At 37.9% G+C, this 17,010-nt stretch overlaps 1 long non-coding RNA gene across 1 annotated transcript in view; it reads left to right on the top strand.

Annotated features, from left to right (window-relative positions):
* The first annotated feature begins 257 nt into the window (after positions 1 to 257).
* The window catches only part of LOC138853204 (uncharacterized), a 33,154-nt gene continuing 16,401 nt past the window's right edge, over positions 258 to 17,010 (top strand). Inside the window, exon 1 of the long non-coding RNA XR_011392417.1 lies at positions 258 to 485. This is a non-coding gene — a long non-coding RNA (uncharacterized lncRNA). The remainder of the gene's footprint in view (positions 486 to 17,010) is intronic.

Genomic DNA, 17,010 nt, shown 5'->3' with positions numbered 1-17,010 from the left:
AAACAGACACATTGAATTTTTTGACAAGCTGATTTGCTATGCCAACTTTGACTTGCCTTATTAATCCACAAGTTCACCATTCACACCCCTTCCTTTTGTTGATAGATTCCTTCTGATTTACTGGGCTTTATGACAAATATGGGTTTGGGAATGTTTTGAATATGCAGTAATAATGATAACAGTAATAATGTGAAAGTTTGTCTGGCTTTATCTTATTATATCTTATCATATTTCAAATTTAAATTTCCCTTAGTGACCCTGAGGAACAGGAGAAAGAAGAAGCTGCCAAGGCTGAGGCTGCCAAGGCTGAAGCAGAAGCAGCTAAGACAGAAGCTCCAGCCCCAGAAACTTGGGTCAGTGATGTAGCTGATGCAGAGGCTCCTGTTGCTGCACCTGTCACACCTGTTGTTGCTAGTACAGCTCCAGTGGCTGGTGTAGGCATACCACCTGCTGCTCCTGCAACTGTTGATGACTGGGGTCAAGCTGTAAGTTTTATTTTTATTATTATTTTAACTTTGTAGAATACTGTACAGTTGACAACATCCTCACTGGTCAGTTGTGGTTAGCAGATGATAGATCAGGCCTTTTCTGCTCTGTTATAAATGGCCAACTTGTGAATTAGTTTATCATTGAACATGTATAATAATGTTAACACTTAAAATTGCTCCTTCGTTGGTGGTTGATGTCCATTATATACCCCTCCATATTTATTTCTTATGCTATTTCCATAATAAATATTTTTGTATTGTGTACATTCACATTCAGATTTGAATGATTTATTTCCACATAATACATTGTTTGTAATACATAAATAGATGACATAATATCACACAAGGAAAGCCACTAGTTATGCAGAGCATTTTTGGCACCCTTTGATGTAACTTAGAACTTTTACTGTTGAGACCCCTACTCACAAACTTGGTCTCAGTGTCGAAAAATTAAAAAAAAAAAAAAAAATTTTTTATGAAATGATAAGAGAATCTTCTCTCAATGGTACTGAAACCAAAAGTCCAAAATTTGATGGAAAACTTACAGAATTATGATCTCGCAAAGTTAGCGGTCTTGGTGATATTTATACATTGGCAATTTTGCCCACTTTGAGCCCTATTTTTGGCTAATTCCATTGTTCCAGTTGAACAAACTCATAGCTATTTAACCCTTTCAGGGTCCGTGCCGTAGATCAACGGCTTTATGCTCAGGGTCCAAACCATAGATCTACGCCATGAGCTCAGCTCACTCTGATAAGCTGTGAGTGGTAAATTTAGGTCTAGATATGAGAGAATACATCTATGTGGTATGTGTGCACCACATAAAACAAATCCTGCAGCACACAGTGTATAATGAGAGAAAAAAAACTGAGACCGTGATTTTCGATTAAAACAGCGACTTTGCAGTGTTTTTTCGTATGTTTTTTATAGATTTACTTGCGATTTCTTGGTCTCATTTGATAGAATGGAAGATATATTACAGAAATAGAAATGATTTTGATTGGTTTTAGCACTGGAAATGGCTTGAAACTGAGCTCAAAGTAGTGGAAATGTTAAATTTTTGTCGATGTTCAAGAGTAAACAAACGACCTCACACGTCTAATATACTCCAGCTGGTGGGTCTGATATACATTCACAAATGTGGTGATGATATTTATACAATTATTACAATATTGCATAACAGTAACTCTTCTATTTTTTGGTTTGAATAAAAATTCATTATGTGAATAAAAACTCAAAATGGAATTCACTTGTAAAGCCTCAAAATGTAACTAATGAACAGAGGAAATGTTAGTTTAGTGCCAGGAATGCCTGCATTGTTTATTCTGAACCCTATTTTGAAATTGGAATATTTTGAACTTTGTGTTAAATTGGCCAAATTACTAATTTCCGATCACTCTATTTTGTAGTTGAAACAGTTGACTGGGCGATTTATTGTGCTCAATCGATAGAATAGAAGTAATACTAGTGAAATAGCTAAGAATTTGGTCGACTGAAATAATGTTATTGGCCTAAAATGGGAGTCAAAGTCGGCAAAATCGCCGATTCGTAAATATTGCTGACATATCAAAATTCGTGAGAGCATAATTTCGTCAATTTTCCATCAAATTTCGTACCTTTTGTTTTATTACCTTCAGAAAAAGATTCTCTACCATTTCATAAGAAAAAATAACAAATTTTTTTTTTTTTAAATTCTTGGACCCTGGTGCACACTTTGAAATTTGGCCTCTGGACCCTAAAAGGGTTAACTAGAATTGAGTACAAGAAACAACTCAATTACCTATTTCAACTACTCAATAAAGTAATTAGAAATTGGTAATTTGGCCAATTTCATACAAAATTCAAGGAAGGCCAATTTCAAAATAGGGTCCAGAATTAACACTGCAAACATTCCCGGTGGCCCGGTGGCCTGGTGGCTAAAGCTCCCGCTTCACACACGGAGGGCCCGGGTTCGATTCCCGGCGGGTGGAAACATTTCGACATGTTTCCTTACACCTGTTGTCCTGTTCACCTAGCAGCAAATAGGTACCTGGGTGTTAGTCGACTGGTGTGGGTCGCATCCTGGGGGACAAGATTAAGGACCCCAATGGAAATAAGTTAGACAGTCCTCGATGACGCACTGACTTTCTTGGGTTATCCTGGGTGGCTAACCCTCCGGGGTTAAAAATCCGAACGAAATCTTATCTTATCTTATCTTATCTGTTCATTAGTCATGTCTCCAGGCCCCTTTTATATTAAACTTGCTTTCCATTTTGAATTTTTATTCACACAAAAAAATAGAATATTTACTGTTATGCAGACTACTGCATTATTGTAAAAATGCTGTAAATAATATCAGCGCATTTGTGAAAGCATATTAGACCAATCAGTTGGCATGTGTTGGGTGCATGACGTGATTTGTTTACTCTGGAACACCGGCAAAAAATGAACATTTCTGCTAATTTGAGCTTAATTTTAAGGTACTTTTAGTCTGTAACCCATTCAAAATCATCTCTATTTTTGTAATATGTCTCTCATTCTATTGAATGAGACCAAGAAACAAGAATACAACTATAAATACCATACGAAAATACACCGCAGAGTCGCTGTTTTAAACCAAAAACAGTCACAGTTTTTTCTCGTTATGCACAGCACATTAGATTTTTTTTATACTGTGCACACTGACCACTCAGACCCATACTCTCATATGTAGGCCTACCAGCTATCTCCCGCAAGACTGGAAGCCTCTAGAATTTTGTCATTGTATTACAGGACCAACACTAGCTTGCAAGCCGTTATATTATGGAAGTGACAGTGAAAGGGTTAAGACAAAGGACAATAAACATTTTATACAGCCTCTCCTCACTTAGCAACATACTCGTTTACCGACCACTTAGACTTACGATGAGCTTTCTGACCAGTATTCATATCTAAATAATATACAGTGGAACCTCTACTTGCGAGTTTAATCCTTTCTTTGATTTTGCTCGCAACTGGATTTGCTCGTCTGCAGAGTCAATTTTTCTCATTTAATTAAATTAATTGAAATGCAATTAATCCGTACCAGTGGAATTCTGTACTTCAATAATTTCGCTAATGTCAACTTTACGGCTTATTTATCTATCTCAATTGATCTAATATGACATAATAAACAATATAAATAACATAGAAACCTGATATATACTCTAAAATGAATAAAATATGCTGTTCATGTAGTGGTATGGGCGGTGTCGGCGGTGGACGACTGTTTGGAGACCAGACAAAATACTTCTTGAATAATTTCACTAATATCATCTATATGGCTTATTTATCTATCATAGTTCATCTAATATGACATAACAAACAATATTAACCCTTTGACTGTCGCGGCCGTATATATACGTCTTACGAGGTACCGTGTTTGACGTATATATACTCATAAATTCTAGCGGCTTCAAATCAAGCAGGAGAAAGCTGGTAGGCCCACATGTGAGAGAATGGGTCTGTGTGGTCAGTGTGCACCATATAAAAAAAATCCTGGAGCACGCAGTGCATAATGAGAAAAAAAAACTCGGACCGCTTTTTTTAATTAAAATGCCGACTTTGTGGTCTATTTTCGTATAGTATTTATGGTTGTATTCTCATTTTCTTGGTCACATTTGATAGAATGGAAAACATATTACAGAAATAGAGGTGATTTTGATTGATTTTACTATAAAAAGAACCTGGAAATGGAGCTCAAAGTAGGAAAAATGTTTGATTTTTGCCAATGTTCAAAAGTAAACAAATGATGTCATTGTCCCATAAATGTCCAACTAGCCATTCTAATATGCAGTCATGAATGGGTTGATGTTATTTATACAATTATTACAGTATTGCAGTAGTCTGCATAATAGTAAGTCTTCTATTTTTTGTTTGAATAAAAATTCAAAATAGAAAGCAAGAGTAATATCAGAGGGACCTGGAGACATGACTGATGAACGATGAAAATGTTATTTTAGAGCCAGGAATGTCTGCATTGTTCATTCTGGACCTTATTTTGAAATTGTCATATTTTTTAGTTTTTGTGAAATTGGCCAAATTGCAAATTTCTGACCACATTATTGGGTAGTTGAAATCGGTAAATGGGCAGTTTCTTGTACTCAATCGATAGAAAAAATGGAGTTCTAAAGAAATAGCTATGAGTTTGGTCGACTGGAACAATGGAATTAGCTGAAAATAGGGCTCAAAGTGGGCGAAATCGCCGATTTGTAAATATCGCCAAGGTCGCTAACTTCGTGAGAGCATAATTCCGTCAGTTTTCCATCAAATTTTGTTTTTTTGGTGTCATTACAATCGGGAAAAGATTCTCTATCATTTCATAAGAAAAAAATCATTTTTTTTTTTTTTTAATTTTGCGACACCAGGAGACACCTCAGGATTGGGGGTTACGACAGTCAAAGGGTTAATATGACATAACAAACAATATAAATAACATAGAAACCTGATATGTACAGGTCTCCCTCAACATTCACATTTTAAACTTTCGCGGGCTTCACACATTTGCAAATTCCCAACCAACAAATTCCCAGCCGCCAAATCATATTTAAGTTTCCCGCCATCCGCGAGTCCCTACTACCCTCCCTCCAACCCCAACACTCAGCCCTCCCACCACTCAGTGTGGTGAGTATTTTGTTTGTTCATTATTTGCTATTAAACTACAGTATAAATAATGTCAACCCATTTATGACTGAATATTGGAATGGTTCTTCGGACAGGTATTGGACGGTGACATCATATGTTTACTCTTAAACTCGGCAAAGAATCAAACATTTCTGCTACTGCTAATAATAATAATAATAATAATAATAATAATAATAATGCGATAGAATTGAAGGAAATTGTACAAAAATACGACGGTTGAAGCAGTGGTGGAGGAAGTGGTTGAGGCATCGTCATTCAGTGTGCCTTTGTTTATGCTGGAGTGAGCATTAGTCTCCACTCCACGCTCTTCCAAACATTTCACAATAATTCATTGTGTTTGGTGCTTGCAGATTGAGTGCGACTGCCACATAATTAACCATGGGCCCAAAGAAACTTGCTAGTGCCAGCCCTTTGGCAAAGAAATTGAGAAACATGATAGAATTGAAGAAAGAAATTGTACCAAAATACGAGCAGTGCGCCGCAGTGTGGAGGCAGTGGTATTTAATAACATACATGTTATTAAACCATAACATGTATGTATTTAGTACAATATTTTATGACATTTTCATGTATTTTATGATTGTTCATGGTTCAACAAGTTAAGGAAGCAGTATTGTATTATATTTCCCTACAATATATTGGGGCACCAAACATTCACGATTTTTCAACATTCGCGAGGCTCTTGATCCCCTAACCCTCATGAATGTTGAGGGAGACTGTACTCTAGAATGAATACAATATGTCATTATATATGTGGTGGCGGCGGTGGCCGACGAGTGTTTGGAGAGAGGACAAAATACTCCTTGAATATTTCACTGTCATCAACTCTACGGCTTATTTATCTATCACAGTTCATCTAATATGACATAACAAACAATATAAATAACATAGAAACCTGATATATACTTTAGATTGAATAAAACATGTCATAATATGTGTGGCGGCGGCAGCGACCAAGAGAGTTTGTCTGGAGACAGGATAAAATCCTCCTTGAATATTTCGCCTTCATCAACTCTACGGCTTATTTATCTATCACAGTTCATCTAATATGACATAACAAACAATATAAATAACATAGAAACCTGATATATACTCTAGAATGAATAAAATACAGTAGACCCCTGGTTATCGGCTGGTTTGGTTATCGGCGAGTTTTTCGGCGCCCAGTTATCGGCCGTTTGCTCAGTTATCGGTGGTTTTGGATGCATCCATCCGCCGGCTGGGGCACCTTGCGCTTCAGTTTGGCTTTGTCTTTCGGTGGCTGAGGAGGCTTCTGCTCATACATCCAAACATTTTACTTGTTTACCATTGTTTTTAGTGGTTTTTCTTGCAGTGAAACTGTGAAATAAGTGCCCATGGCTCCAAAGAAAGTTCCTAGTAAAGTTCCTGTGGTAAAGAAAGTGAGAAACACCATGGAATCTAAGCATGAAGTGACCGAAAAGTTTGAGTGTGGTATGAAGGTGATGCAGCTTGCCAGGATGTACAGCAAGAATAAATCAACAATTACATCTATCCTGGCAAAGAAAGAACAAATCAAATATGCTAATGTTGCAAAAGGGGTAGCTTTTCTAACTAAACAAAGGACACCGATAATGGAAGAGATGGAAAAGTTATTATTATTGTGGATTAAGGAAAAAGAATTAGTGGGAGACAGTGTTGTGGAGTCTACTATTTGTGAAAAGGGAAAGCAGTTGCATGAGAATCTTGCAAAGAAAATGCCTGGAACAAGTGCTGCAGTTTGTGAATTAAGGGCCAGCAAAGGATGGTTTGATAGATTTAAGAAGCATAGTAGCATACACAGTGTTGTAAGGCATGGTGAGGCTGCAAGTTCTTACAAATGTGCAGCTGAAGAGTATCTTCACGAACCCCAACAAGTTTTCAATTGTGACGAAATAGGCCTGTTTTGGAAGAAAATACCAAAGAGGACCTACATTACCCAGGAGAAAAAGGCACTGCCAGGGCACAATGCTAGTGGTAATGCTAGTGGGGATTTCAAAGTGAAGCCTTTACTTGTGTATCACTCAGAAAATTCCAGAGTATTTAAGAAAAACAGTGTCATGAAGAATAGACTGTGTGTGATGTGGAAAGCTAATCATAAGGCATGGGTCACAAGGCAAATTTTCAAAGAGTGGGTTAATGTGTTTGGCCCAAGTGTGAAAAAATACCTCCTGGAAAAGAAATTGCCACTCAAGTGCCTCCTGTTACTGGACAGTGCTCCTGCACATCCTCCAGACTTGGAAGACCAAGTGTTTAGGGACTTCAGTTTTATAAAAGTGAAGTTCTCGCCTCCTAACACCACTCCTCTTCTCCAGCCTATGGACCAGCAGGTCATTTATAACTTCAAAAAACTCTACACAGAAGCGCTGTTCCGAAAGTGCTTTGAAGTGACCTCGGACACTCAGTTGATCCTAAGAGAGTTCTGGAGGAATCACTTTCAGTATCCTCCATTGCATAAGCCTTATAGGTAAGGCTTGCGAGGGAGTGACTTCCAGGACTTTGAACTCTGCTTGGAGAAAACTGTGGTCAGATTGTGTCCAAGAGAGGGATTTTGAAGGGTGTGAGACTCATCATGACCCTGACCCTGTCGACCCTGTGGACTCTATTGTGTTTTTGGGGAAGTCCCTGGGTTGGAGGTGAGTGGTGAGGATGTGGAAGAGTTGGTGGAGGACCACAGGGAAGAGCTTACCACTGAAGAGCTGCAAGAGCTTCAACTTGAACAGCAACAGATTGCAGCTGAGGAACTTGTTTCAGAGGAGGAGGAAGAGGGAGTGAAGGAGGTGCCGTCTTCAGAGATTAAAGAGGTGTGTGCAATGTGAACCAGGGTGCAAGCTTTTGTAGAGAAACACCACCCAGACAAAGCTGAAACAAGCCATATCTGCAACATGTTTAGTGATAAAACCCTGTCCCACTTCAGGGAAATCTTAAAGAGATGCCAGAAACAGAGCACTCTGGACAGTTATTTTGTGAGACAGGGGTCCAGTGACTCTCAAGCTGGTTCTAGTGGCATTAAAAGACAGAAAAGGGAAGTAACCCCAGAGAAGGCATTACTACCTAAAGTCTTCATGGAGGGGGATTCCCCTTCCAAATACTACCTCCTCCCTCTTTCCTCCTCCCTATCTTCCAGAAGCCAGCATTAGCCTTTAATAAAGGTATGTAATACTTACATAATTGTAAATTTTTTTTTTTTTTTTTGTGAATATTTTTGTTGGGAACAAATTAATTTTATTTCTATTAATTCTTATGGGAAATATTAATTCGGTTATCAGCCATTTTGGTTATCAGCCGACCTTCAGGAACGGATTACAGTTGATAACCGGGGGTCCACTGTATGTCATCATGTGTGTGGCGGTGGCGGCAACCAACGAGAGTTTGGAGACAGGATAAAATATTTTTTTTTTTTATTTTATTATCACACTGGCCGATTCCCACCAAGGCAGGGTGGCCCGAAAAAGAAAAACTTTCACCATCATTCACTCCATCACTGTCTTGCCAGAAGGGTGCTTTACACTACAGTTTTTAAACTGCAACATTAACACCCCTCCTTCAGAGTGCAGGCACTGTACTTCCCATCTCCAGGACTCAAGTCCGGCCTGCCGGTTTCCCTGAACCCCTTCATAAATGTTACTTTGCTCACACTCCAACAGCACGTCAAGTATTAAACACCATTCATCTCCATTCACTCCTATCAAACACGCTCACGCACGCCTGCTGGAAGTCCAAGCCCCTCGCACACAAAACCTCCTTTACCCCTTCCCTCCAACCTTTCCTAGGCCGACCCCTTCCCCGCCTTCCTTCCACTACAGACTGATACACTCTTGAAGTCATTCTGTTTCGCTCCATTCTCTCTACATGCCCGAACCACCTCAACAACCCTTCCTCAGCCCTCTGGACAACAGTTTTGGTAATCCCGCACCTCCTCCTAACTTCCAATACTCCTTGAATATTTCGCTATCATCAACTCTGCGGCTTATTTATCTATCACAGTTCATCTAATATGATATAACAAACAATATTAATAACATAGAAACCTGATATATACTCCAGAATGAATAAAATATGTCATTATATGTGTGGCGGCGACGGCGGCCAACGAGAGTTTGGAGACAGGACAAAATACTCCTTAAATATTTCGCTATCATCAACTCTATGGCTTATTTATCTATCACAGTTCATCTGATATGATATAACAAACAATATAAATAATATAGAAACCTGATATATACTCCAGAATGAATAAAATATGTCATTATGTAAGAGGTGGAGGCGGCCACAACCAGTCTCTTTGTTGTGGTAAACACTGCCATCTAGTGACAGCCTTTTGAAGCCATGTATTATTATAATTATTATGTGGTACATTATTATTATTTTTTATTTTTTTTTTTTTCAACAAACCGGCCGTATCCCACCAAGGCATTATTATATATGCATTATTATTATACGTATTATATTATTATTATTGTTATTATTGTATTATTATACATATTATTATTATATGTATTAATATTATACATATTATTATTGTTATTATTATTATTATTATTTCAATATAAATACTAATTTGTAATTTTTATTCACACAAAAAATATAAGATTTACTGTTATGCCTTATTGCAATAATTGTATAAATAATGTCAACCCATTCACGACTGTATATTGTTTACTCTTGAACATAGTCAATCAAACGAGCATTTCTCCCTCGTTGAGCTCAGTTTCAAAGTACTTTTCGTTGTGAAAGCAATCAAAATCATATCTATTTCTGTAATATATCTTCCATTCTATCAAATGAGACCAAAAAAATGAGAATATAACCATAAAAACCGTAAGAAAATACTCCTGAGGGGTGGCTAATTGCTGAGAAGTGAGCTCCATTATTTATGCTCTGATTTCTTTTATTTTTGGTGTACGTTAAGAAGCATCTTTCCATCATACAGTGCCCAAGTTTCAAAAAGATAGTCCAACAAACAAATGAAATACAATTCCCTAGATCAAGAGCAAGAGCCTCTCACCAGCGTCAAGGAACCTGCCTTGAGGCCTGCTCGCTTATGGAAATTTTGCTCGCATATGGAAGCAAAAAATCAACCCATCAACTGCTCGATTAAAAACCCGCTCACCGATTTTCGTCCGAGACGCGTCCAATGTGCGCCCTCAGCCAGCCTCACATGTGCCGCCCGTGCCATTGTTTACCAGCCAGCCTCCGCGGTAACATCCAAGCATCACTCGGAATATTTCGTATTATTACAGTGTTTTTCGTGCTGTTTCTGGAAAATAAGTGACCATGGGCCCCAAGAAAGCTTCTAGTGCCAACCCTGTGGTAAAAAGGGTGAGAATTAGTATGGAAATTAAGAAAGATTTTGAAGGGTTTGGGGCTAACCCTGAGAAGCCTATGCCAGTTGTGGAATCCATTGTGCCTACTTCAAAAATTAAGGAAATGTGTGCACAGTGGGTTGAACTGCAAACCTTTATGGATGAAAATCACCCTGACACAGCTGTTGCAAGCCGTGCTGGTGACTATTTCAATGACAATGTTGTGGCCCATTTTAGACAAATCGTAAAGGAACGGGAGGTACAGAGCTCTATGGACAGATTTGTTGTGCGACAGAGGTCCAGTGACTCTCAAGCTGGTCCTAGTGGCATTAAAAGAAGAAGGGAAGTAACCCCGGAAAAGGACTTGCTACCTCAAGTCCTAATGGAAGGGGATTCCCCTTCTAAACAATAAGTTCGACACTCTCCCCTCCTCCCATCCCATCAATCATCACCAGATCTTCAATAAAAGTAAGTGTCATGTAAGTGTGCATGCCTTTTTCAGTTTGTGTGTATTAAAATTAACATTTCATGTGGTAAAAAAATTTTTGTTTTCATACTTTTGGGTGTCTTGCACGGATTAATTTTATTTCCATTATTTCTTATGGGGAAAATTCATTCACATAACGATTATTTCGCATAACAATTACCCCTCTTGCACGGATTAAAATCGTTAACCGGGGGTCCACTGTATTTGGAAAAACTTGCACATGGATGCACTCGCAAGTAGAGGTTCCACTGTATATTAGAGCTGATTTCCTCTTATTCTGTTTATTATAATATACAGTACACTAATGTATAAACATTTAAAAATATACCAGAAATGTTATAAATGGTGCAAAAGTGACATTAGAACAAATCCACTACCATTATAGTACGTATGCTCCTCACTTAGCGATAAATTCATTTACCGACGTGGTCTTAGGAATGGAACTCCGTCATATATGTGTACAGTAGAATCCTCATATCCACAGATTCGGTTTCCATGGTTTTGGTTATCTGCAGTTTACTTCGGCTCGAAAATATTAACCCCTTGAGGGAAAATTCTCCACAGGGTCCAAGAATTAAAAAAAAAAAAAATTATTTCTTATTATGAAATGGTAGAGAATCTTTCTCTTAAGGTAATAAGACCAGAAGTACAAAACTTGATAAAAAAATAGATGAAATTACACTCTCACTAATTTTCGAGTGTCAGCGATATTTATACATCAGTGATTTTGCCCATTTTGAAATTTACTTTTGGGCAATTACATTGTTCTAGTAGACTAAATTATTAGTTATTTCACTAGTATGTGTTCCATTTTATCTGTTGAGCACAAGAAATTGCCCAGTGAACTATTTCAGCTGCCCAATAGAGTGATGGGAAATTGGTAATTTGGCCAATTGCACACAAAGTTCAAAATATTCCTATTTCAAAATAGGGTTCAGAATAAACAATACAGGCATTCCTGGCACTAAAATAACATTTCCTCTGTCTATTAGTTATGTTTCCAGGCTTTACAGATGAATTCCATTTTGATTTTTTATTCACATAAGTAATTTTTATTCACACCAAAAAATAGAAGATTTACTCTTATGCATTACTGTAATAATTGTATAAATAATATCACTGCATTTGTGAATGCACATTAGACCCACTACCTGACGTATATTGGACTCGTCATGTGGTTTCTTTACTCTTGAACATTGGCAAAAATTGTACATTTCTGCTGTTTTGAGCTCAATTTCAAGTGATTTTCAGTACTAAAACCAATCAAAATCATCTTTATTTATGTAATTTATCTTCCATCCTATCAAATGAGACCAAGAATACGTGAATAAAATCATAAAAAATATATGAAAATACACTGCGAAGTTGCTGTTTTAATCCAATAATGCAGTCAGTTTTTTTCTCATTATGCACTGCGTGCTGCAGGAAATGTTTTATATGGTGCACACTTACCACATAGATGCATTCTATCATACCTAGGCCCAGATTTACTGCTGACAGCTTATTTGTGTGAGCTGAGCTCATGACGTAGTACTATGGCTCGGACCTTGGCTTCAAAGCCGTTGAACTATGTGACGGACCCTTAGAGTGTTAAGGAGGTTGCAATTTGATGTTTCAGTTTTTTTTATTTATTGTCTGATTTCATTATTTTTTTTACTGTTTGAATAAGAGTGCATAAGACATGGTCATATAAAGTATCATTAAGATCAGTCAACAAGCAAATGAACGAAAAATATACCAAAAATTGAATTTGGTAGCAAACGGGGCACTTACTGGTACCATGAAAGTCATCTTTAGCAGCAACAACAACTGCTACAATAGCAGCAGCAGTGCTTGCTGCAGCAAGAGCAGCTGTAGTAGCAGCAGCTGCTGCAGTAACAGCAGCAGCAACTGCTGCAGCTGAATCAGGAGCAGCCATAGCAGCAGCAACTGCAGTAAGGTCAGCTGTAGCAGCAGCAAGAGCAGCTGGAGCAGCAGCAGCATTTGCTGGTGGAACTGAGTCAGTTGTATCTCTCACTTTGCTGATGATGCATATCTAATGTGAGAAGAATACAAGAGAGAGACATACCAACAACACCAGTAGACAAGTATGAAATGCATATAAATCCAACTGCCCACCCAAAACACTGATACCACCACTATTACTACTACACCAGCAGCAATAGCAACTGCAGTAGTAATAACTGCTGCAGCACCATCAAGACCAGATGTACTAGAAGCAGCAACTGCAGTAGCTGTAACTGCTGCTGTTGTTACTGCAGCAGTTAGGATCATGACTATAGGTTAGGCAAGCGTAGAATTCCCTATATCAAGATCCTAAGATGTTGCTGTCTGATGACCGGAATTGTTATATAAATGGTTCAGAAAACTGACAAGATGATGAATGCTGAAGTAGCAGTAGTAGTAGCAGTGTTTATGGTGTCAGTGTTTTGGGTGATTTACAGTATACTGTACGTATTTCTTACCTAACGTATTTCTTACACTAATGTTGCAGTTTAAAAACTGTAGTGTAAAGCACCCTTCTGGCAAGACAGTGATGGAGTGAATGATGGTGAAAGTTTTTCTTTTTCGGGCCACCCTGCCTTGGTGGGAATCGGCCAGTGTGATAATAAAAAAAAAATAAATAATAATTTCTTACCTGTCTACTGGCACTGTTGGTACGGGTCTCTCTATTTCTCACGTTCATCTCACATTGGATTTGCATCATCAGCATGGGTGGTGGTGCTGGAGGTGGAGTGTATTTTATTATTATTTAATGTTAACCCTTTCAGGGTCCGTCTCGTAGATCTACGGCTTTACGTTCAGGGTCCAAACCATAGATCTACGTCATGAGCTCAGCTCACTCTGATAAACTGTGAGTGGTACATTTGGGCCTAGATATGAGAGAATACATCTATGTGGTATGTGTGCACCACATAAAACAGATCCTGCAGCACACTGTGTATGATGAGAGAAAAAAAACTGAAATCATGATTTTTCGATTAAAACAGCGACTTTGCAGTGTTTTTTCATATGTTTTTTCTAGTTGTATTTGTGATTTCTTGGTCTCATTTGATAGAATGGAAGACATATTACAGAAATAGAGATGATTTTGATTGGTTTTAGCACTGGAAATGGCTTGAAACTGAGCTCAAAGTAGAAGAAATGTTAAATTTTTGCCGATATTCAAGAGTAAACAAACGACCTCACACGTCTAATGCACGCCAGATGGTGGGTCTAATATGCATTCACAAATATGGTGATGATATTTATACAATTATTACAGTATTGCATAACAGTAAATCTTCTATTTTTTGGTGTGAATAAAAATTCATTATGTGAATAAAAAATCAAAATGGAATTTATTTGTAAAGCCTCAAAACGTAACTAATGAACAGAGGAAATGTTAGTTTAGTTCCAGGAATACCTACATTGTTTATTCTGGACCCTATTTTGAAATTGGAATATTTTGAACTTTGTGTTAAATTGGCCAAATTAAAAATTTCCGATCACTTTAATTTGTAGTTGAAACAGTTGACTTGGCGATTTCTTGTGCTCAATAGAATAGAAGTAATACTAGTGAAATAGCTAAGAATTTGGTTGACTAGAATAATGTAATTGGCCTAAAATGGGAGTCAAAGTCGGCAAAATCGCTGATTTGTAAACACCGCTGACACATCAAAATTCGCGAGAGCATAATTTCGTCAATTTTCCATCAAATTTCGTTCTTTTTCTTTTATTACCTTCACAAAAAGATTCTCTACCATTTCATAAGAAAAAATAACAAATTTTTTTTTTTTGAAAATTCTTGGACACTGGGGCACCACTTCAGATTTGGGCCTTGGACCCTGAAGGGGTTAATGTCTTATTGTGTATTATTTATCAATTAAACTTAATCATAGGTATGTATGTAAATGAAAAAACTCGTATATAGTGTTCGCCACTATCCGCGGTTTTAACATCTGTGGTAGGTCTTGGAACATATCTGCTGTAGATATTGGGGGGGGGGGGGGGCGGCTACTGTATACTAAACCTGAAGTGTCTCCTGGTGTCAAAAAATTTTTGGAAAAAATTTTTTTTTTCTTATGAAATGATAGAGAATCTTTTCCTGATGGTTATGACACCAAAAGTACGAAACTTGATGAAAAACTTACAGAATTACGCTCCTGCGAAGTTAGCGATCTCTGCGATATGTGAGCATTGGCAATTTTGGCAACTTTGAGCCCTATTTTCGGCCAATTCCATTGTTCCATTCGGCCAAACTCATAGCTATTTCTTTAGAACTCCATTTTTCTATCAATTGAGTGCAAGAAACTACCCATTTACCTATTTCAACTACCCAATAAAGTGGTCAGAAATTGACAATTTGGCCAATTTCACGCAAATTAAAAAAGATGCCATTTTCAAAATAGGGTCCAGAATAAACAATGCAGACATTCTCTGTTCATTAGTCACGTCTCCAGCCCCCTCTTATATTACTATTTTGATTTTTTTTATTCACACACATAAAAAAGCAAATTTACTGTTATGCAGACTACTGCATTATTGTAAAAATGGTATGAATAATATCAGTGCACTAGTGAAAGAATATTAGACTCCCCAGTTGATATGTATTGGATGTGTGGTGTGATTTGCTTACTCTTGAAAATTGGCAAAAATCGAACATTTCCGCTATTTTGAGCTCAATTTTAAGGTCGTTTTTATCATGAAACTAATCAAAATAATCTCTATTTCTATAATATGTTTTCCATTCTATCAAATGAGACCAAGAAAACGAGAATACAACCATAAATACTATAGGAAAATACACCTCAAAGTCGGTGTTTTAAGCCAAAAACATGGTTGGAGTTTTTTTCTCTCATTATGCACTGCGTGCTGCAAGATTTTTTTTATACAGTGCACACTGATCACACAGACCCATTCTCTCACATGTGGGCCTACCAGCTTTCTCCTGCTTCATTTGAAGCTGCTAGAATTATTGAGTATACAGTGGACCCTCGCCTAACGATATTAATCCGTTCCTGAGAGCTCATCATTAGCCGAAATTATCGTTAGCCGAATTAATTTTCCCCATAAGAAATAATGGAAATCAGATTAATCCGTTCCAGACAGCCAAAAGTATTAAGTTTTTTTTTTTTTCATGAAATATACATTTCCCTACAAAGAAAACAATGAGACATGCACAATAACTACATAAATAAATGTTAAAATGACACTTACCTTTATTGAAGAGTATTGATGAGTGATGAGACACTGTTTTTGTTGAACACTCTGGGATATTCAGAGTGATACACCAGTAAAGGCTTCACTTTACAATCCCCACTAGCATTACAACAAAACATGAGAGTTAGCCTGTCTTTCACAGGCTTGTGTCCTGGGAGTGCCTTTTCCTCCTGAGTAATGTAGGTCCTGTTTGGCATTTTCTTCCAGAACAGACCTGTTTCGTCACAATTGAACACTTGTTGGGGTTGGAGTTTTTCAGCTTCGCCATACCTTATCACACTGTGTATGCCACTACAATTCTTAAATCTCTCAAACCAACCTTTGCTGGCCTTAAATTCACCAATATGAGCACTAGTTCCAGGCATTTTTTCCTGTTCACCTGGGTGTTAGTCGACGGTTGTGGGTCGCATCCTGGGGGACAAGATTAAGGACCCCAATGGAAATAAGTTAGACAGTCCTCGATGATACACTGACTTTCTTGGGCTATCCTGGGTGGCTAACCCTCTGGGGTAATTGTTTTTCGGTAATTGTTTCCGGTTAAGCCACACCAACAACACACTCTCCACACCTTTGACTAGTACAGTTGACTGTGGTGCAGCAATAGCTGACCATGGTGCAGCAACAGCTGACTGGTCCAGCAACAGCTAACGGTGGTGCAGCAGCAGCTGACTGTGGTACGATAGTATTTCGATAGTATTTCTCACCTTTTTTACCACAGGGTTGGCACTAGACGCTTTCTTTGGGCCCATGGTGGCTTATTTAGCAGTTACAAGCACTAAAAAAATGGAATAATACAAAATGTATCGAATGTATGCATGCAACCGGCTACCCTGGCTTGTAAACAATGACGGCAGGGCAGCTGAGGCGCTCAAGCTGGACGGACAGGTTT

The sequence above is a fragment of the Cherax quadricarinatus genome, chromosome 25, assembly GCF_038502225.1.
Source record: "Cherax quadricarinatus isolate ZL_2023a chromosome 25, ASM3850222v1, whole genome shotgun sequence".
Classification (NCBI taxonomy): Eukaryota; Metazoa; Arthropoda; class Malacostraca; order Decapoda; family Parastacidae; genus Cherax; species Cherax quadricarinatus.
This window is presented reverse-complemented; position numbering and strand designations above follow the sequence as displayed.